The sequence below is a fragment of the Rhinoderma darwinii genome (genome assembly GCF_050947455.1).
Source record: "Rhinoderma darwinii isolate aRhiDar2 chromosome 3 unlocalized genomic scaffold, aRhiDar2.hap1 SUPER_3_unloc_12, whole genome shotgun sequence".
NCBI lineage: Eukaryota > Metazoa > Chordata > Amphibia > Anura > Rhinodermatidae > Rhinoderma > Rhinoderma darwinii.
In genome coordinates, this window is record NW_027461737.1 from 330957 (window position 1) to 354213 (window position 23257).

General features: G+C 34.5%; 8 non-coding genes across 8 annotated transcripts; all 8 read left to right on the plus strand.

Moving 5' to 3' along the window:
• Positions 1-2445: 2445 nt before the first annotated feature.
• On the plus strand, positions 2446-2527 carry TRNAS-GCU (transfer RNA serine (anticodon GCU)). Its single transcript has one exon. It is a non-coding gene; the product is annotated as a tRNA-Ser (tRNA).
• Positions 2528-4792: 2265 nt separating this feature from the next.
• TRNAS-GCU (transfer RNA serine (anticodon GCU)) lies at positions 4793-4874 on the plus strand. The gene has a single exon. It is a non-coding gene; the product is annotated as a tRNA-Ser (tRNA).
• Positions 4875-6200: 1326 nt separating this feature from the next.
• TRNAS-GCU (transfer RNA serine (anticodon GCU)) lies at positions 6201-6282 on the plus strand. The gene has a single exon. It is a non-coding gene; the product is annotated as a tRNA-Ser (tRNA).
• Positions 6283-8543: 2261 nt separating this feature from the next.
• On the plus strand, positions 8544-8625 carry TRNAS-GCU (transfer RNA serine (anticodon GCU)). Its single transcript has one exon. It is a non-coding gene; the product is annotated as a tRNA-Ser (tRNA).
• A 2262-nt stretch (positions 8626-10887) lies between these two features.
• TRNAS-GCU (transfer RNA serine (anticodon GCU)) lies at positions 10888-10969 on the plus strand. Its single transcript has one exon. It is a non-coding gene; the product is annotated as a tRNA-Ser (tRNA).
• A 5546-nt stretch (positions 10970-16515) lies between these two features.
• TRNAS-GCU (transfer RNA serine (anticodon GCU)) lies at positions 16516-16597 on the plus strand. Its single transcript has one exon. It is a non-coding gene; the product is annotated as a tRNA-Ser (tRNA).
• Positions 16598-21201: 4604 nt separating this feature from the next.
• Positions 21202-21283, plus strand: TRNAS-GCU (transfer RNA serine (anticodon GCU)). The gene has a single exon. It is a non-coding gene; the product is annotated as a tRNA-Ser (tRNA).
• A 1357-nt stretch (positions 21284-22640) lies between these two features.
• On the plus strand, positions 22641-22722 carry TRNAS-GCU (transfer RNA serine (anticodon GCU)). Its single transcript has one exon. It is a non-coding gene; the product is annotated as a tRNA-Ser (tRNA).
• Positions 22723-23257: the final 535 nt, after the last annotated feature.

Consider the following 23257-nt stretch of genomic DNA (forward strand, 5'->3'; position numbering starts at 1 on the left):
TTTAGAATACATATTACTGACACTTCTCAAAATTTGTAAAACACTTTTTAGGGATCAGGTTTGGTTATAAAACAGCTGGAAACTAACCAAAGAAAAAAATGAAAATAAGTTGACGAGGTGGCCGAGTGGTTAAGGCGATGGACTGCTAATCCATTGTGCTCTGCATCCCATCCTTGTCGGGTGTTTTTGTAAATGACCCTTATTGTCTTCAAAAGCCCAAGATTGCAGGCAGGGCTAATACTGCCAAAACAGGTTGAAATTTGTTAAGCCGATTAGAGGAGCAGAACTCTAAAAACTTGTGTAAATGATAAACCTTCTAGAAAATGTTTGCATGGAACTATTACTACAAATGTTTTTTTTTGTAGATGTGTTCTAGTAGACCTATATATACACTCATCTAGTTCTTGCATGCCATTTAATGACATTTTTATAAACAAGAAAAGATTTGATTTTAAATAAGGGAAAATAAATTTAGAATACATATTACTGACACTTCTCAAAATTTGTAAAACACTTTTTAGGGATCAGGTTTGGTTATAAAACAGCTGGAAACTAACCAAAGAAAAAAATGAAAATAAGTTGACGAGGTGGCCGAGTGGTTAAGGCGATGGACTGCTAATCCATTGTGCTCTGCATCCCATCCTCGTCGGGTGTTTTTGTAAATGACCCTTATTGTCTTCCAAAGCCCAAGATTGCAGGCAGGGCTAATACTGCCAAAACAGGTTGAAATTTGTTAAGCCGATTAGAGGAGCAGAACTCTAAAAACTTGTGAAACCTTCTAGAAAATGTTTGCATGGAACTATTACTACAAATGTTTTTTTTTGTAGATGTGTTCTAGTAGACCTATATATACACTCATCTAGTTCTTGCATGCCATTTAATGACATTTTTATAAACAAGAAAAGATTTGATTTTAAATAAGGGAAAATAAATTTAGAATTCATATTACTGACACTACTCAAAATTTGTAAAACACTTTTTAGGGATCAGGTTTGGTTATAAAACAGCTGGAAACTAACCAAAGAAAAAAATGAAAATAAGTTGACGAGGTGGCCGAGTGGTTAAGGCGATGGACTGCTAATCCATTGTGCTCTGCATCCCATCCTTGTCGGGTGTTTTTGTAAATGACCCTTATTGTCTTCAAAAGCCCAAGATTGCAGGCAGGGCTAATACTGCCAAAACAGGTTGAAATTTGTTAAGCCGATTAGAGGAGCAGAACTCTAAAAACTTGTGTAAATGATAAACCTTCTAGAAAATGTTTGCATGGAACTATTACTACAAATGTTTTTTTTTGTAGATGTGTTCTAGTAGACCTATATATACACTCATCTAGTTCTTGCATGCCATTTAATGACATTTTTATAAACAAGAAAAGATTTGATTTTAAATAAGGGAAAATAAATTTAGAATACATATTACTGACACTTCTCAAAATTTGTAAAACACTTTTTAGGGATCAGGTTTGGTTATAAAACAGCTGGAAACTAACCAAAGAAAAAAATGAAAATAAGTTGACGAGGTGGCCGAGTGGTTAAGGCGATGGACTGCTAATCCATTGTGCTCTGCATCCCATCCTCGTCGGGTGTTTTTGTAAATGACCCTTATTGTCTTCCAAAGCCCAAGATTGCAGGCAGGGCTAATACTGCCAAAACAGGTTGAAATTTGTTAAGCCGATTAGAGGAGCAGAACTCTAAAAACTTGTGAAACCTTCTAGAAAATGTTTGCATGGAACTATTACTACAAATGTTTTTTTTTGTAGATGTGTTCTAGTAGACCTATATATACACTCATCTAGTTCTTGCATGCCATTTAATGACATTTTTATAAACAAGAAAAGATTTGATTTTAAATAAGGGAAAATAAATTTAGAATTCATATTACTGACACTACTCAAAATTTGTAAAACACTTTTTAGGGATCAGGTTTGGTTATAAAACAGCTGGAAACTAACCAAAGAAAAAAATGAAAATAAGTTGACGAGGTGGCCGAGTGGTTAAGGCGATGGACTGCTAATCCATTGTGCTCTGCATCCCATCCTCGTCGGGTGTTTTTGTAAATGACCCTTATTGTCTTCCAAAGCCCAAGATTGCAGGCAGGGCTAATACTGCCAAAACAGGTTGAAATTTGTTAAGCCGATTAGAGGAGCAGAACTCTAAAAACTTGTGTAAATGATAAACCTTCTAGAAAATGTTTGCATGGAACTATTACTACAAATGTTTTTTTTTGTAGATGTGTTCTAGTAGACCTATGTATACACTCATCTAGTTCTTGCATGCCATTTAATGACATTTTTATAAACAAGAAAAGATTTGATTTTAAATAAGGGAAAATAAATTTAGAATACATATTACTGACACTTCTCAAAATTTGTAAAACACTTTTTAGGGATCAGGTTTGGTTATAAAACAGCTGGAAACTAACCAAAGAAAAAAACGCAAATAAGTTGACAAGGTGGCCGAGTGGTTAATGCGATGGACTGCTAATCCATTGTGCTCTGCATGCATGGGTTCAAATCCCATCCTCGTCGGGTGTTTTTGTAAATGACCATTATTGTCTTCCAAAGCCCAAGATTGCAGCCAGGGCTAATACTGCCAAAACAGGTTGAAATTTGTTAAGCCGATTAGAGGAGCAGAACTCTAAAAACTTGTGTAAATGATAAACCTTCTAGAAAATGTTTGCATGGAACTATTACTACAAATGTTTTTTTTGTAGATGTGTTCTAGTAGACCTATATATACACTCATCTAGTTCTTGCATGCCATTTAATGACATTTTTATAAACAAGAAAAGATTTGATTTTAAATAAGGGAAAATAAATTTAGAATACATATTACTGACACTTCTCAAAATTTGTAAAACACTTTTTAGGGATCAGGTTTGGTTATAAAACAGCTGGAAACTAACCAAAGAAAAAAATGAAAATAAGTTGACGAGGTGGCCGAGTGGTTAAGGCGATGGACTGCATTGTGCTCTGCATCCCATCCTCGTCGGGTGTTTTTGTAAATGACCCTTATTGTCTTCCAAAGCCCAAGATTGCAGGCAGGGCTAATACTGCCAAAACAGGTTGAAATTTGTTAAGCCGATTAGAGGAGCAGAACTCTAAAAACTTGTGTAAATGATAAACCTTCTAGAAAATGTTTGCATGGAACTATTACTACAAATGTTTTTTTTGTAGATGTGTTCTAGTAGACCTATATATACACTCATCTAGTTCTTGCATGCCATTTAATGACATTTTTATAAACAAGAAAAGATTTGATTTTAAATAAGGGAAAATAAATTTAGAATACATATTACTGACACTTCTCAAAATTTGTAAAACACTTTTTAGGGATCAGGTTTGGTTATAAAACAGCTGGAAACTAACCAAAGAAAAAAATGAAAATAAGTTGACGAGGTGGCCGAGTGGTTAAGGCGATGGACTGCTAATCCATTGTGCTCTGCATCCCATCCTCGTCGGGTGTTTTTGTAAATGACCCTTATTGTCTTCAAAAGCCCAAGATTGCAGGCAGGGCTAATACTGCCAAAACAGGTTGAAATTTGTTAAGCCGATTAGAGGAGCAGAACTCTAAAAACTTGTGTAAATGATAAACCTTCTAGAAAATGTTTGCATGGAACTATTACTACAAATGTTTTTTTTGTAGATGTGTTCTAGTAGACCTATATATACACTCATCTAGTTCTTGCATGCCATTTAATGACATTTTTATAAACAAGAAAAGATTTGATTTTAAATAAGGGAAAATAAATTTAGAATACATATTACTGACACTTCTCAAAATTTGTAAAACACTTTTTAGGGATCAGGTTTGGTTATAAAACAGCTGGAAACTAACCAAAGAAAAAAATGAAAATAAGTTGACGAGGTGGCCGAGTGGTTAAGGCGATGGACTGCTAATCCATTGTGCTCTGCATCCCATCCTTGTCGGGTGTTTTTGTAAATGACCCTTATTGTCTTCCAAAGCCCAAGATTGCAGGCAGGGCTAATACTGCCAAAACAGGTTGAAATTTGTTAAGCCGATTAGAGGAGCAGAACTCTAAAAACTTGTGAAACCTTCTAGAAAATGTTTGCATGGAACTATTACTACAAATTTTTTTTTTTGTAGATGTGTTCTAGTAGACCTATATATACACTCATCTAGTTCTTGCATGCCATTTAATGACATTTTTATAAACAAGAAAAGATTTGATTTTAAATAAGGGAAAATAAATTTAGAATTCATATTACTGACACTACTCAAAATTTGTAAAACACTTTTTAGGGATCAGGTTTGGTTATAAAACAGCTGGAAACTAACCAAAGAAAAAAATGAAAATAAGTTGACGAGGTGGCCGAGTGGTTAAGGCGATGGACTGCTAATCCATTGTGCTCTGCATCCCATCCTCGTCGGGTGTTTTTGTAAATGACCCTTATTGTCTTCCAAAGCCCAAGATTGCAGGCAGGGCTAATACTGCCAAAACAGGTTGAAATTTGTTAAGCCGATTAGAGGAGCAGAACTCTAAAAACTTGTGTAAATGATAAACCTTCTAGAAAATGTTTGCATGGAACTATTACTACAAATGTTTTTTTTTGTAGATGTGTTCTAGTAGACCTATGTATACACTCATCTAGTTCTTGCATGCCATTTAATGACATTTTTATAAACAAGAAAAGATTTGATTTTAAATAAGGGAAAATAAATTTAGAATACATATTACTGACACTTCTCAAAATTTGTAAAACACTTTTTAGGGATCAGGTTTGGTTATAAAACAGCTGGAAACTAACCAAAGAAAAAAACGCAAATAAGTTGACAAGGTGGCCGAGTGGTTAATGCGATGGACTGCTAATCCATTGTGCTCTGCATGCATGGGTTCAAATCCCATCCTCGTCGGGTGTTTTTGTTAATGACCATTATTGTCTTCCAAAGCCCAAGATTGCAGCCAGGGCTAATACTGCCAAAACAGGTTGAAATTTGTTAAGCCGATTAGAGGAGCAGAACTCTAAAAACTTGTGTAAATGATAAACCTTCTAGAAAATGTTTGCATGGAACTATTACTACAAATGTTTTTTTTGTAGATGTGTTCTAGTAGACCTATATATACACTCATCTAGTTCTTGCATGCCATTTAATGACATTTTTATAAACAAGAAAAGATTTGATTTTAAATAAGGGAAAATAAATTTAGAATACATATTACTGACACTTCTCAAAATTTGTAAAACACTTTTTAGGGATCAGGTTTGGTTATAAAACAGCTGGAAACTAACCAAAGAAAAAAATGAAAATAAGTTGACGAGGTGGCCGAGTGGTTAAGGCGATGGACTGCATTGTGCTCTGCATCCCATCCTCGTCGGGTGTTTTTGTAAATGACCCTTATTGTCTTCCAAAGCCCAAGATTGCAGGCAGGGCTAATACTGCCAAAACAGGTTGAAATTTGTTAAGCCGATTAGAGGAGCAGAACTCTAAAAACTTGTGTAAATGATAAACCTTCTAGAAAATGTTTGCATGGAACTATTACTACAAATGTTTTTTTTGTAGATGTGTTCTAGTAGACCTATATATACACTCATCTAGTTCTTGCATGCCATTTAATGACATTTTTATAAACAAGAAAACATTTGATTTTAAATAAGGGAAAATAAATTTAGAATACATATTACTGACACTTCTCAAAATTTGTAAAACACTTTTTAGGGATCAGGTTTGGTTATAAAACAGCTGGAAACTAACCAAAGAAAAAAATGAAAATAAGTTGACGAGGTGGCCGAGTGGTTAAGGCGATGGACTGCTAATCCATTGTGCTCTGCATCCCATCCTTGTCGGGTGTTTTTGTAAATGACCCTTATTGTCTTCAAAAGCCCAAGATTGCAGGCAGGGCTAATACTGCCAAAACAGGTTGAAATTTGTTAAGCCGATTAGAGGAGCAGAACTCTAAAAACTTGTGAAACCTTCTAGAAAATGTTTGCATGGAACTATTACTACAAATGTTTTTTTTTGTAGATGTGTTCTAGTAGACCTATATATACACTCATCTAGTTCTTGCATGCCATTTAATGACATTTTTATAAACAAGAAAAGATTTGATTTTAAATAAGGGAAAATAAATTTAGAATACATATTACTGACACTTCTCAAAATTTGTAAAACACTTTTTAGGGATCAGGTTTGGTTATAAAACAGCTGGAAACTAACCAAAGAAAAAAATGAAAATAAGTTGACGAGGTGGCCGAGTGGTTAATGCGATGGACTGCTAATCCATTGTGCTCTGCATGCATGGGTTCAAATCCCATCCTCGTCGGGTGTTTTTGTAAATGACCATTATTGTCTTCCAAAGCCCAAGATTGCAGGCAGGGCTAATACTGCCAAAACAGGTTGAAATTTGTTAAGCCGATTAGAGGAGCAGAACTCTAAAAACTTGTGTAAATGATAAACCTTCTAGAAAATGTTTGCATGGAACTATTACTACAAATGTTTTTTTGTAGATGTGTTCTAGTAGACCTATATATACACTCATCTAGTTCTTGCATGCCATTTAATGACATTTTTATAAACAAGAAAAGATTTGATTTTAAATAAGGGAAAATAAATTTAGAATACATATTACTGACACTTCTCAAAATTTGTAAAACACTTTTTAGGGATCAGGTTTGGTTATAAAACAGCTGGAAACTAACCAAAGAAAAAAATGAAAATAAGTTGACGAGGTGGCCGAGTGGTTAAGGCGATGGACTGCTAATCCATTGTGCTCTGCATCCCATCCTCGTCGGGTGTTTTTGTAAATTACCCTTATTGTCTTCCAAAGCCCAAGATTGCAGGCAGGGCTAATACTGCCAAAACAGGTTGAAATTTGTTAAGCCGATTAGAGGAGCAGAACTCTAAAAACTTGTGAAACCTTCTAGAAAATGTTTGCATGGAACTATTACTACAAATGTTTTTTTTTGTAGATGTGTTCTAGTAGACCTATATATACACTCATCTAGTTCTTGCATGCCATTTAATGACATTTTTATAAACAAGAAAAGATTTGATTTTAAATAAGGGAAAATAAATTTAGAATACATATTACTGACACTTCTCAAAATTTGTAAAACACTTTTTAGGGATCAGGTTTGGTTATAAAACAGCTGGAAACTAACCAAAGAAAAAAATGAAAATAAGTTGACGAGGTGGCCGAGTGGTTAAGGCGATGGACTGCTAATCCATTGTGCTCTGCATCCCATCCTCGTCGGGTGTTTTTGTAAATGACCCTTATTGTCTTCCAAAGCCCAAGATTGCAGGCAGGGCTAATACTGCCAAAACAGGTTGAAATTTGTTAAGCCGATTAGAGGAGCAGAACTCTAAAAACTTGTGTAAATGATAAACCTTCTAGAAAATGTTTGCATGGAACTATTACTACAAATGTTTTTTTGTAGATGTGTTCTAGTAGACCTATATATACACTCATCTAGTTCTTGCATGCCATTTAATGACATTTTTATAAACAAGAAAAGATTTGATTTTAAATAAGGGAAAATAAATTTAGAATACATATTACTGACACTTCTCAAAATTTGTAAAACACTTTTTAGGGATCAGGTTTGGTTATAAAACAGCTGGAAACTAACCAAAGAAAAAAATGAAAATAAGTTGACGAGGTGGCCGAGTGGTTAAGGCGATGGACTGCTAATCCATTGTGCTCTGCATCCCATCCTCGTCGGGTGTTTTTGTAAATGACCCTTATTGTCTTCAAAAGCCCAAGATTGCAGGCAGGGCTAATACTGCCAAAACAGGTTGAAATTTGTTAAGCCGATTAGAGGAGCAGAACTCTAAAAACTTGTGTAAATGATAAACCTTCTAGAAAATGTTTGCATGGAACTATTACTACAAATGTTTTTTTTGTAGATGTGTTCTAGTAGACCTATATATACACTCATCTAGTTCTTGCATGCCATTTAATGACATTTTTATAAACAAGAAAAGATTTGATTTTAAATAAGGGAAAATAAATTTAGAATACATATTACTGACACTTCTCAAAATTTGTAAAACACTTTTTAGGGATCAGGTTTGGTTATAAAACAGCTGGAAACTAACCAAAGAAAAAAATGAAAATAAGTTGACGAGGTGGCCGAGTGGTTAAGGCGATGGACTGCTAATCCATTGTGCTCTGCATCCCATCCTCGTCGGGTGTTTTTGTAAATGACCCTTATTGTCTTCCAAAGCCCAAGATTGCAGGCAGGGCTAATACTGCCAAAACATGTTGAAATTTGTTAAGCCGATTAGAGGAGCAGAACTCTAAAAACTTGTGAAACCTTCTAGAAAATGTTTGCATGGAACTATTACTACAAATGTTTTTTTTTGTAGATGTGTTCTAGTAGACCTATATATACACTCATCTAGTTCTTGCATGCCATTTAATGACATTTTTATAAACAAGAAAAGATTTGATTTTAAATAAGGGAAAATAAATTTAGAATACATATTACTGACACTTCTCAAAATTTGTAAAACACTTTTTAGGGATCAGGTTTGGTTATAAAACAGCTGGAAACTAACCAAAGAAAAAAATGAAAATAAGTTGACGAGGTGGCCGAGTGGTTAATGCGATGGACTGCTAATCCATTGTGCTCTGCATGCATGGGTTCAAATCCCATCCTCGTCGGGTGTTTTTGTAAATGACCATTATTGTCTTCCAAAGCCCAAGATTGCAGGCAGGGCTAATACTGCCAAAACAGGTTGAAATTTGTTAAGCCGATTAGAGGAGCAGAACTCTAAAAACTTGTGTAAATGATAAACCTTCTAGAAAATGTTTGCATGGAACTATTACTACAAATGTTTTTTTGTAGATGTGTTCTAGTAGACCTATATATACACTCATCTAGTTCTTGCATGCCATTTAATGACATTTTTATAAACAAGAAAAGATTTGATTTTAAATAAGGGAAAATAAATTTAGAATACATATTACTGACACTTCTCAAAATTTGTAAAACACTTTTTAGGGATCAGGTTTGGTTATAAAACAGCTGGAAACTAACCAAAGAAAAAAATGAAAATAAGTTGACGAGGTGGCCGAGTGGTTAAGGCGATGGACTGCTAATCCATTGTGCTCTGCATCCCATCCTCGTCGGGTGTTTTTGTAAATTACCCTTATTGTCTTCCAAAGCCCAAGATTGCAGGCAGGGCTAATACTGCCAAAACAGGTTGAAATTTGTTAAGCCGATTAGAGGAGCAGAACTCTAAAAACTTGTGAAACCTTCTAGAAAATGTTTGCATGGAACTATTACTACAAATGTTTTTTTTTGTAGATGTGTTCTAGTAGACCTATATATACACTCATCTAGTTCTTGCATGCCATTTAATGACATTTTTATAAACAAGAAAAGATTTGATTTTAAATAAGGGAAAATAAATTTAGAATACATATTACTGACACTTCTCAAAATTTGTAAAACACTTTTTAGGGATCAGGTTTGGTTATAAAACAGCTGGAAACTAACCAAAGAAAAAAATGAAAATAAGTTGACGAGGTGGCCGAGTGGTTAAGGCGATGGACTGCTAATCCATTGTGCTCTGCATCCCATCCTCGTCGGGTGTTTTTGTAAATGACCCTTATTGTCTTCCAAAGCCCAAGATTGCAGGCAGGGCTAATACTGCCAAAACAGGTTGAAATTTGTTAAGCCGATTAGAGGAGCAGAACTCTAAAAACTTGTGTAAATGATAAACCTTCTAGAAAATGTTTGCATGGAACTATTACTACAAATGTTTTTTTTGTAGATGTGTTCTAGTAGACCTATATATACACTCATCTAGTTCTTGCATGCCATTTAATGACATTTTTATAAACAAGAAAAGATTTGATTTTAAATAAGGGAAAATAAATTTAGAATACATATTACTGACACTTCTCAAAATTTGTAAAACACTTTTTAGGGATCAGGTTTGGTTATAAAACAGCTGGAAACTAACCAAAGAAAAAAATGAAAATAAGTTGACGAGGTGGCCGAGTGGTTAAGGCGATGGACTGCTAATCCATTGTGCTCTGCATCCCATCCTCGTCGGGTGTTTTTGTAAATGACCCTTATTGTCTTCAAAAGCCCAAGATTGCAGGCAGGGCTAATACTGCCAAAACAGGTTGAAATTTGTTAAGCCGATTAGAGGAGCAGAACTCTAAAAACTTGTGTAAATGATAAACCTTCTAGAAAATGTTTGCATGGAACTATTACTACAAATGTTTTTTTTGTAGATGTGTTCTAGTAGACCTATATATACACTCATCTAGTTCTTGCATGCCATTTAATGACATTTTTATAAACAAGAAAAGATTTGATTTTAAATAAGGGAAAATAAATTTAGAATACATATTACTGACACTTCTCAAAATTTGTAAAACACTTTTTAGGGATCAGGTTTGGTTATAAAACAGCTGGAAACTAACCAAAGAAAAAAATGAAAATAAGTTGACGAGGTGGCCGAGTGGTTAAGGCGATGGACTGCTAATCCATTGTGCTCTGCATCCCATCCTCGTCGGGTGTTTTTGTAAATGACCCTTATTGTCTTCCAAAGCCCAAGATTGCAGGCAGGGCTAATACTGCCAAAACAGGTTGAAATTTGTTAAGCCGATTAGAGGAGCAGAACTCTAAAAACTTGTGAAACCTTCTAGAAAATGTTTGCATGGAACTATTACTACAAATGTTTTTTTTTGTAGATGTGTTCTAGTAGACCTATATATACACTCATCTAGTTCTTGCATGCCATTTAATGACATTTTTATAAACAAGAAAAGATTTGATTTTAAATAAGGGAAAATAAATTTAGAATACATATTACTGACACTTCTCAAAATTTGTAAAACACTTTTTAGGGATCAGGTTTGGTTATAAAACAGCTGGAAACTAACCAAAGAAAAAAATGAAAATAAGTTGACGAGGTGGCCGAGTGGTTAATGCGATGGACTGCTAATCCATTGTGCTCTGCATGCATGGGTTCAAATCCCATCCTCGTCGGGTGTTTTTGTAAATGACCATTATTGTCTTCCAAAGCCCAAGATTGCAGGCAGGGCTAATACTGCCAAAACAGGTTGAAATTTGTTAAGCCGATTAGAGGAGCAGAACTCTAAAAACTTGTGTAAATGATAAACCTTCTAGAAAATGTTTGCATGGAACTATTACTACAAATGTTTTTTTGTAGATGTGTTCTAGTAGACCTATATATACACTCATCTAGTTCTTGCATGCCATTTAATGACATTTTTATAAACAAGAAAAGATTTGATTTTAAATAAGGGAAAATAAATTTAGAATACATATTACTGACACTTCTCAAAATTTGTAAAACACTTTTTAGGGATCAGGTTTGGTTATAAAACAGCTGGAAACTAACCAAAGAAAAAAATGAAAATAAGTTGACGAGGTGGCCGAGTGGTTAAGGCGATGGACTGCTAATCCATTGTGCTCTGCATCCCATCCTTGTCGGGTGTTTTTGTAAATTACCCTTATTGTCTTCCAAAGCCCAAGATTGCAGGCAGGGCTAATACTGCCAAAACAGGTTGAAATTTGTTAAGCCGATTAGAGGAGCAGAACTCTAAAAACTTGTGAAACCTTCTAGAAAATGTTTGCATGGAACTATTACTACAAATGTTTTTTTTTGTAGATGTGTTCTAGTAGACCTATATATACACTCATCTAGTTCTTGCATGCCATTTAATGACATTTTTATAAACAAGAAAAGATTTGATTTTAAATAAGGGAAAATAAATTTAGAATACATATTACTGACACTTCTCAAAATTTGTAAAACACTTTTTAGGGATCAGGTTTGGTTATAAAACAGCTGGAAACTAACCAAAGAAAAAAATGAAAATAAGTTGACGAGGTGGCCGAGTGGTTAAGGCGATGGACTGCTAATCCATTGTGCTCTGCATCCCATCCTCGTCGGGTGTTTTTGTAAATGACCCTTATTGTCTTCCAAAGCCCAAGATTGCAGGCAGGGCTAATACTGCCAAAACAGGTTGAAATTTGTTAAGCCGATTAGAGGAGCAGAACTCTAAAAACTTGTGTAAATGATAAACCTTCTAGAAAATGTTTGCATGGAACTATTACTACAAATGTTTTTTTTGTAGATGTGTTCTAGTAGACCTATATATACACTCATCTAGTTCTTGCATGCCATTTAATGACATTTTTATAAACAAGAAAAGATTTGATTTTAAATAAGGGAAAATAAATTTAGAATACATATTACTGACACTTCTCAAAATTTGTAAAACACTTTTTAGGGATCAGGTTTGGTTATAAAACAGCTGGAAACTAACCAAAGAAAAAAATGAAAATAAGTTGACGAGGTGGCCGAGTGGTTAAGGCGATGGACTGCTAATCCATTGTGCTCTGCATCCCATCCTCGTCGGGTGTTTTTGTAAATGACCCTTATTGTCTTCAAAAGCCCAAGATTGCAGGCAGGGCTAATACTGCCAAAACAGGTTGAAATTTGTTAAGCCGATTAGAGGAGCAGAACTCTAAAAACTTGTGTAAATGATAAACCTTCTAGAAAATGTTTGCATGGAACTATTACTACAAATGTTTTTTTTGTAGATGTGTTCTAGTAGACCTATATATACACTCATCTAGTTCTTGCATGCCATTTAATGACATTTTTATAAACAAGAAAAGATTTGATTTTAAATAAGGGAAAATAAATTTAGAATACATATTACTGACACTTCTCAAAATTTGTAAAACACTTTTTAGGGATCAGGTTTGGTTATAAAACAGCTGGAAACTAACCAAAGAAAAAAATGAAAATAAGTTGACGAGGTGGCCGAGTGGTTAAGGCGATGGACTGCTAATCCATTGTGCTCTGCATCCCATCCTCGTCGGGTGTTTTTGTAAATGACCCTTATTGTCTTCCAAAGCCCAAGATTGCAGGCAGGGCTAATACTGCCAAAACAGGTTGAAATTTGTTAAGCCGATTAGAGGAGCAGAACTCTAAAAACTTGTGTAAATGATAAACCTTCTAGAAAATGTTTGCATGGAACTATTACTACAAATGTTTTTTTTGTAGATGTGTTCTAGTAGACCTATATATACACTCATCTAGTTCTTGCATGCCATTTAATGACATTTTTATAAACAAGAAAAGATTTGATTTTAAATAAGGGAAAATAAATTTAGAATACATATTACTGACACTTCTCAAAATTTGTAAAACACTTTTTAGGGATCAGGTTTGGTTATAAAACAGCTGGAAACTAACCAAAGAAAAAAATGAAAATAAGTTGACGAGGTGGCCGAGTGGTTAAGGCGATGGACTGCTAATCCATTGTGCTCTGCATCCCATCCTCGTCGGGTGTTTTTGTAAATGACCCTTATTGTCTTCAAAAGCCCAAGATTGCAGGCAGGGCTAATACTGCCAAAACAGGTTGAAATTTGTTAAGCCGATTAGAGGAGCAGAACTCTAAAAACTTGTGAAACCTTCTAGAAAATGTTTGCATGGAACTATTACTACAAATGTTTTTTTTTGTAGATGTGTTCTAGTAGACCTATATATACACTCATCTAGTTCTTGCATGCCATTTAATGACATTTTTATAAACAAGAAAAGATTTGATTTTAAATAAGGGAAAATAAATTTAGAATACATATTACTGACCATTCTCAAAATTTGTAAAACACTTTTTAGGGATCAGGTTTGGTTATAAAACAGCTGGAAACTAACCAAAGAAAAAAATGAAAATAAGTTGACGAGGTGGCCGAGTGGTTAAGGCGGTGGACCGCTAATCCATTGTGCTCTGCATGCATGGGTTCAAATCCCATCATTGTCGGGTGTTTTTGTAAATGACCATTATTGTCTTCCAAAGCCCAAGATTGCAGGCAGGGCTAATACTGCCAAAACAGGTTGAAATTTGTTAAGCCGATTAGAGGAGCAGAACTCTAAAAACTTGTGTAAATGATAAACCTTCTAGAAAATGTTTGCATGGAACTATTACTACAAATGTTTTTTTTGTAGATGTGTTCTAGTAGACCTATATATACACTCATCTAGTTCTTGCATGCCATTTAATGACATTTTTATAAACAAGAAAAGATTTGATTTTAAATAAGGGAAAATAAATTTAGAATACATATTACTGACACTTCTCAAAATTTGTAAAACACTTTTTAGGGATCAGGTTTGGTTATAAAACAGCTGGAAACTAACCAAAGAAAAAAATGAAAATAAGTTGACGAGGTGGCCGAGTGGTTAAGGCGATGGACTGCTAATCCATTGTGCTCTGCATCCCATCCTCGTCGGGTGTTTTTGTAAATGACTCTTATTGTCTTCCAAAGCCCAAGATTGCAGGCAGGGCTAATACTGCCAAAACAGGTTGAAATTTGTTAAGCCGATTAGAGGAGCAGAACTCTAAAAACTTGTGTAAATGATAAACCTTCTAGAAAATGTTTGCATGGAACTATTACTACAAATGTTTTTTTTTGTAGATGTGTTCTAGTAGACCTATATATACACTCATCTAGTTCTTGCATGCCATTTAATGACATTTTTATAAACAAGAAAAGATTTGATTTTAAATAAGGGAAAATAAATTTAGAATACATATTACTGACACTTCTCAAAATTTGTAAAACACTTTTTAGGGATCAGGTTTGGTTATAAAACAGCTGGAAACTAACCAAAGAAAAAAATGAAAATAAGTTGACGAGGTGGCCGAGTGGTTAAGGCGATGGACTGCTAATCCATTGTGCTCTGCATCCCATCCTCGTCGGGTGTTTTTGTAAATGACCCTTATTGTCTTCCAAAGCCCAAGATTGCAGGCAGGGCTAATACTGCCAAAACAGGTTGAAATTTGTTAAGCCGATTAGAGGAGCAGAACTCTAAAAACTTGTGAAACCTTCTAGAAAATGTTTGCATGGAACTATTACTACAAATGTTTTTTTTGTAGATGTGTTCTAGTAGACCTATATATACACTCATCTAGTTCTTGCATGCCATTTAATGACATTTTTATAAACAAGAAAAGATTTGATTTTAAATAAGGGAAAATAAATTTAGAATACATATTACTGACACTTCTCAAAATTTGTAAAACACTTTTTAGGGATCAGGTTTGGTTATAAAACAGCTGGAAACTAACCAAAGAAAAAAATGAAAATAAGTTGACGAGGTGGCCGAGTGGTTAAGGCGATGGACTGCTAATCCATTGTGCTCTGCATCCCATCCTCGTCGGGTGTTTTTGTAAATGACCCTTATTGTCTTCCAAAGCCCAAGATTGCAGGCAGGGCTAATACTGCCAAAACAGGTTGAAATTTGTTAAGCCGATTAGAGGAGCAGAACTCTAAAAACTTGTGTAAATGATAAACCTTCTAGAAAATGTTTGCATGGAACTATTACTACAAATGTTTTTTTTGTAGATGTGTTCTAGTAGACCTATATATACACTCATCTAGTTCTTGCATGCCATTTAATGACATTTTTATAAACAAGAAAAGATTTGATTTTAAATAAGGGAAAATAAATTTAGAATACATAATACTGACACTTCTCAAAATTTGTAAAACACTTTTTAGGGATCAGGTTTGGTTATAAAACAGCTGGAAACTAACCAAAGAAAAAAATGAAAATAAGTTGACGAGGTGGCCGAGTGGTTAAGGCGATGGACTGCTAATCCATTGTGCTCTGCATCCCATCCTCGTCGGGTGTTTTTGTAAATGACCCTTATTGTCTTCAAAAGCCCAAGATTGCAGGCAGGGCTAATACTGCCAAAACAGGTTGAAATTTGTTAAGCCGATTAGAGGAGCAGAACTCTAAAAACTTGTGAAACCTTCTAGAAAATGTTTGCATGGAACTATTACTACAAATTTTTTTTTTGTAGATGTGTTCTAGTAGACCTATATATAAACTCATCTAGTTCTTGCATGCCATTTAATGACATTTTTATAAACAAGAAAAGATTTGATTTTAAATAAGGGAAAATAAATTTAGAATACATATTACTGACACTTCTCAAAATTTGTAAAACACTTTTTAGGGATCAGGTTTGGTTATAAAACAGCTGGAAACTAACCAAAGAAAAAAATGAAAATAAGTTGATGAGGTGGCCGAGTGGTTAAGGCGATGGACTGCTAATCCATTGTGCTCTGCATCCCATCCTCGTCGGGTGTTTTTGTAAATGACCCTTATTGTCTTCCAAAGCCCAAGATTGCAGGCAGGGCTAATACTGCCAAAACAGGTTGAAATTTGTTAAGCCGATTAGAGGAGCAGAACTCTAAAAACTTATGTAAATGATAAACCTTCTAGAAAATGTTTGCATGGAACTATTACTACAAATGTTTTTTTTTGTAGATGTGTTCTAGTAGACCTATGTATACACTCATCTAGTTCTTGCATGCCATTTAATGACATTTTTATAAACAAGAAAAGATTTGATTTTAAATAAGGGAAAATAAATTTAGAATACATATTACTGACACTTCTCAAAATTTGTAAAACACTTTTTAGGGATCAGGTTTGGTTATAAAACAGCTGGAAACTAACCAAAGAAAAAAAATGAAAATAAGTTGACGAGGTGGCCGAGTGGTTAATGCGATGGACTGCTAATCCATTGTGCTCTGCATGCATGGGTTCAAATCCCATCCTCGTCGGGTTTTTTTGTAAATGACCATTATTGTCTTCCAAAGCCCAAGATTGCAGGCAGGGCTAATACTGCCAAAACAGGTTGAAATTTGTTAAGCCGATTAGAGGAGCAGAACTCTAAAAACTTGTGTAAATGATAAACCTTCTAGAAAATGTTTGCATGGAACTATTACTACAAATGTTTTTTTGTAGATGTGTTCTAGTAGACCTATATATACACTCATCTAGTTCTTGCATGCCATTTAATGACATTTTTATAAACAAGAAAAGATTTGATTTTAAATAAGGGAAAATAAATTTAGAATACATATTACTGACACTTCTCAAAATTTGTAAAACACTTTTTAGGGATCAGGTTTGGTTATAAAACAGCTGGAAACTAACCAAAGAAAAAAATGAAAATAAGTTGACGAGGTGGCCGAGTGGTTAAGGCGATGGACTGCTAATCCATTGTGCTCTGCATCCCATCCTCGTCGGGTGTTTTTGTAAATTACCCTTATTGTCTTCCAAAGCCCAAGATTGCAGGCAGGGCTAATACTGCCAAAACAGGTTGAAATTTGTTAAGCCGATTAGAGGAGCAGAACTCTAAAAACTTGTGTAAATGATAAACCTTCTAGAAAATGTTTGCATGGAACTATTACTACAAATGTTTTTTTTGTAGATGTGTTCTAGTAGACCTATATATACACTCATCTAGTTCTTGCATGCCATTTAATGACATTTTTATAAACAAGAAAAGATTTGATTTTAAATAAGGGAAAATAAATTTAGAATACATATTACTGACACTTCTCAAAATTTGTAAAACACTTTTTAGGGATCAGGTTTGGTTATAAAACAGCTGGAAACTAACCAAAGAAAAAAATGAAAATAAGTTGACGAGGTGGCCGAGTGGTTAAGGCGATGGACTGCTAATCCATTGTGCTCTGCATCCCATCCTCGTCGGGTGTTTTTGTAAATGACTCTTATTGTCTTCCAAAGCCCAAGATTGCAGGCAGGGCTAATACTGCCAAAACAGGTTGAAATTTGTTAAGCCGATTAGAGGAGCAGAACTCTAAAAACTTGTGTAAATGATAAACCTTCTAGAAAATGTTTGCATGGAACTATTACTACAAATGTTTTTTTTTGTAGATGTGTTCTAGTAGACCTATATATACACTCATCTAGTTCTTGCATGCCATTTAATGACATTTTTATAAACAAGAAAAGATTTGATTTTAAATAAGGGAAAATAAATTTAGAATACATATTACTGACACTTCTCAAAATTTGTAAAACACTTTTTAGGGATCAGGTTTGGTTATAAAACAGCTGGAAACTAACCAAAGAAAAAAATGAAAATAAGTTGACGAGGTGGCCGAGTGGTTAAGGCGATGGACTGCTAATCCATTGTGCTCTGCATCCCATCCTCGTCGGGTGTTTTTGTAAATGACCCTTATTGTCTTCCAAAGCCCAAGATTGCAGGCAGGGCTAATACTGCCAAAACAGGTTGAAATTTGTTAAGCCGATTAGAGGAGCAGAACTCTAAAAACTTGTGAAACCTTCTAGAAAATGTTTGCATGGAACTATTACTACAAATGTTTTTTTTTGTAGATGTGTTCTAGTAGACCTATATATACACTCATCTAGTTCTTGCATGCCATTTAATGACATTTTTATAAACAAGAAAAGATTTGATTTTAAATAAGGGAAAATAAATTTAGAATACATATTACTGACACTTCTCAAAATTTGTAAAACACTTTTTAGGGATCAGGTTTGGTTATAAAACAGCTGGAAACTAACCAAAGAAAAAAATGAAAATAAGTTGACGAGGTGGCCGAGTGGTTAAGGCGATGGACTGCTAATCCATTGTGCTCTGCATCCCATCCTCGTCGGGTGTTTTTGTAAATGACCCTTATTGTCTTCCAAAGCCCAAGATTGCAGGCAGGGCTAATACTGCCAAAACAGGTTGAAATTTGTTAAGCCGATTAGAGGAGCAGAACTCTAAAAACTTGTGTAAATGATAAACCTTCTAGAAAATGTTTGCATGGAACTATTACTACAAATGTTTTTTTTTGTAGATGTGTTCTAGTAGACCTATATATACACTCATCTAGTTCTTGCATGCCATTTAATGACATTTTTATAAACAAGAAAAGATTTGATTTTAAATAAGGGAAAATAAATTTAGAATACATATTACTGACACTTCTCAAAATTTGTAAAACACTTTTTAGGGATCAGGTTTGGTTATAAAACAGCTGGAAACTAACCAAAGAAAAAAATGAAAATAAGTTGACGAGGTGGCCGAGTGGTTAAGGCGATGGACTGCTAATCCATTGTGCTCTGCATCCCATCCTCGTCGGGTGTTTTTGTAAATGACCCTTATTGTCTTCCAAAGCCCAAGATTGCAGGCAGGGCTAATACTGCCAAAACAGGTTGAAATTTGTTAAGCCGATTAGAGGAGCAGAACTCTAAAAACTTGTGAAACCTTCTAGAAAATGTTTGCATGGAACTATTACTACAAATGTTTTTTTTTGTAGATGTGTTCTAGTAGACCTATATATACACTCATCTAGTTCTTGCATGCCATTTAATGACATTTTTATAAACAAGAAAAGATTTGATTTTAAATAAGGGAAAATAAATTTAGAATACATATTACTGACACTTCTCAAAATTTGTAAAACACTTTTTAGGGATCAGGTTTGGTTATAAAACAGCTGGAAACTAACCAAAGAAAAAAATGAAAATAAGTTGACGAGGTGGCCGAGTGGTTAAGGCGATGGACTGCTAATCCATTGTGCTCTGCATCCCATCCTCGTCGGGTGTTTTTGTAAATGACCCTTATTGTCTTCCAAAGCCCAAGATTGCAGGCAGGGCTAATACTGCCAAAACAGGTTGAAATTTGTTAAGCCGATTAGAGGAGCAGAACTCTAAAAACTTGTGTAAATGATAAACCTTCTAGAAAATGTTTGCATGGAACTATTACTACAAATGTTTTTTTTGTAGATGTGTTCTAGTAGACCTATATATACACTCATCTAGTTCTTGCATGCCATTTAATGACATTTTTATAAACAAGAAAAGATTTGATTTTAAATAAGGGAAAATAAATTTAGAATACATAATACTGACACTTCTCAAAATTTGTAAAACACTTTTTAGGGATCAGGTTTGGTTATAAAACAGCTGGAAACTAACCAAAGAAAAAAATGAAAATAAGTTGACGAGGTGGCCGAGTGGTTAAGGCGATGGACTGCTAATCCATTGTGCTCTGCATCCCATCCTCGTCGGGTGTTTTTGTAAATGACCCTTATTGTCTTCAAAAGCCCAAGATTGCAGGCAGGGCTAATACTGCCAAAACAGGTTGAAATTTGTTAAGCCGATTAGAGGAGCAGAACTCTAAAAACTTGTGTAAATGATAAACCGTCTAGAAAATGTTTGCATGGAACTATTACTACAAATGTTTTTTTTGTAGATGTGTTCTAGTAGACCTATATATACACTCATCTAGTTCTTGCATGCCATTTAATGACATTTTTATAAACAAGAAAAGATTTGATTTTAAATAAGGGAAAATAAATTTAGAATACATATTACTGACACTTCTCAAAATTTGTAAAACACTTTTTAGGGATCAGGTTTGGTTATAAAACAGCTGGAAACTAACCAAAGAAAAAAATGAAAATAAGTTGACGAGGTGGCCGAGTGGTTAAGGCGATGGACTGCTAATCCATTGTGCTCTGCATCCCATCCTCGTCGGGTGTTTTTGTAAATGACCCTTATTGTCTTCCAAAGCCCAAGATTGCAGGCAGGGCTAATACTGCCAAAACAGGTTGAAATTTGTTAAGCCGATTAGAGGAGCAGAACTCTAAAAACTTGTGAAACCTTCTAGAAAATGTTTGCATGGAACTATTACTACAAATTTTTTTTTTTGTAGATGTGTTCTAGTAGACCTATATATAAACTCATCTAGTTCTTGCATGCCATTTAATGACATTTTTATAAACAAGAAAAGATTTGATTTTAAATAAGGGAAAATAAATTTAGAATACATATTACTGACACTTCTCAAAATTTGTAAAACACTTTTTAGGGATCAGGTTTGGTTATAAAACAGCTGGAAACTAACCAAAGAAAAAAATGAAAATAAGTTGATGAGGTGGCCGAGTGGTTAAGGCGATGGACTGCTAATCCATTGTGCTCTGCATCCCATCCTCGTCGGGTGTTTTTGTAAATGACCCTTATTGTCTTCCAAAGCCCAAGATTGCAGGCAGGGCTAATACTGCCAAAACAGGTTGAAATTTGTTAAGCCGATTAGAGGAGCAGAACTCTAAAAACTTATGTAAATGATAAACCTTCTAGAAAATGTTTGCATGGAACTATTACTACAAATGTTTTTTTTTGTAGATGTGTTCTAGTAGACCTATGTATACACTCATCTAGTTCTTGCATGCCATTTAATGACATTTTTATAAACAAGAAAAGATTTGATTTTAAATAAGGGAAAATAAATTTAGAATACATATTACTGACACTTCTCAAAATTTGTAAAACACTTTTTAGGGATCAGGTTTGGTTATAAAACAGCTGGAAACTAACCAAAGAAAAAAAATGAAAATAAGTTGACGAGGTGGCCGAGTGGTTAATGCGATGGACTGCTAATCCATTGTGCTCTGCATGCATGGGTTCAAATCCCATCCTCGTCGGGTTTTTTTGTACATGACCATTATTGTCTTCCAAAGCCCAAGATTGCAGGCAGGGCTAATACTGCCAAAACAGGTTGAAATTTGTTAAGCCGATTAGAGGAGCAGAACTCTAAAAACTTGTGTAAATGATAAACCTTCTAGAAAATGTTTGCATGGAACTATTACTACAAATGTTTTTTTGTAGATGTGTTCTAGTAGACCTATATATACACTCATCTAGTTCTTGCATGCCATTTAATGACATTTTTATAAACAAGAAAAGATTTGATTTTAAATAAGGGAAAATAAATTTAGAATACATATTACTGACACTTCTCAAAATTTGTAAAACACTTTTTAGGGATCAGGTTTGGTTATAAAACAGCTGGAAACTAACCAAAGAAAAAAATGAAAATAAGTTGACGAGGTGGCCGAGTGGTTAAGGCGATGGACTGCTAATCCATTGTGCTCTGCATCCCATCCTCGTCGGGTGTTTTTGTAAATTACCCTTATTGTCTTCCAAAGCCCAAGATTGCAGGCAGGGCTAATACTGCCAAAACAGGTTGAAATTTGTTAAGCCGATTAGAGGAGCAGAACTCTAAAAACTTGTGTAAATGATAAACCTTCTAGAAAATGTTTGCATGGAACTATTACTACAAATGTTTTTTTTGTAGATGTGTTCTAGTAGACCTATATATACACTCATCTAGTTCTTGCATGCCATTTAATGACATTTTTATAAACAAGAAAAGATTTGATTTTAAATAAGGGAAAATAAATTTAGAATACATATTACTGACACTTCTCAAAATTTGTAAAACACTTTTTAGGGATCAGGTTTGGTTATAAAACAGCTGGAAACTAACCAAAGAAAAAAATGAAAATAAGTTGACGAGGTGGCCGAGTGGTTAAGGCGATGGACTGCTAATCCATTGTGCTCTGCATCCCATCCTCGTCGGGTGTTTTTGTAAATGACCCTTATTGTCTTCAAAAGCCCAAGATTGCAGGCAGGGCTAATACTGCCAAAACAGGTTGAAATTTGTTAAGCCGATTAGAGGAGCAGAACTCTAAAAACTTGTGTAAATGATAAACCTTCTAGAAAATGTTTGCATGGAACTATTACTACAAATGGTTTTTTTTGTAGATGTGTTCTAGTAGACCTATATATACACTCATCTAGTTCTTGCATGCCATTTAATGACATTTTTATAAACAAGAAAAGATTTGATTTTAAATAAGGGAAAATAAATTTAGAATACATATTACTGACACTTCTCAAAATTTGTAAAACACTTTTTAGGGATCAGGTTTGGTTATAAAACAGCTGGAAACTAACCAAAGAAAAAAATGAAAAAAATGAAAAAAATGAAAATAAGTTGACGAGGTGGCTGAGTGGTTAAGGCGATGGACTGCTAATCCTTTGTGCTCTGCATGCATGGGTTCAAATCCCATCCTCGTCGGTTGTTTTTGTAAATGACCATTATTGTCTTCCAAAGCCCAAGATTGCAGGCAGGGCTAATACTGCCAAAACAGGTTGAAATTTGTTAAGCCGATTAGAGGAGCAGAACTCTAAAAACTTGTGTAAATGATAAACCTTCTAGAAAATGTTTGCATGGAACTATTACTACAAATGTTTTTTTGTAGATGTGTTCTAGTAGACCTATATATACACTCATCTAGTTCTTGCATGCCATTTAATGACATTTTTATAAACAAGAAAAGATTTGATTTTAAATAAGGGAAAATAAATTTAGAATACATATTACTGACACTTCTCAAAATTTGTAAAACACTTTTTAGGGATCAGGTTTGGTTATAAAACAGCTGGAAACTAACCAAAGAAAAAAATGAAAATAAGTTGACGAGGTGGCCGAGTGGTTAAGGCGATGGACTGCTAATCCATTGTGCTCTGCATCCCATCCTCGTCGGGTGTTTTTGTAAATGACCCTTATTGTCTTCCAAAGCCCAAGATTGCAGGCAGGGCTAATACTGCCA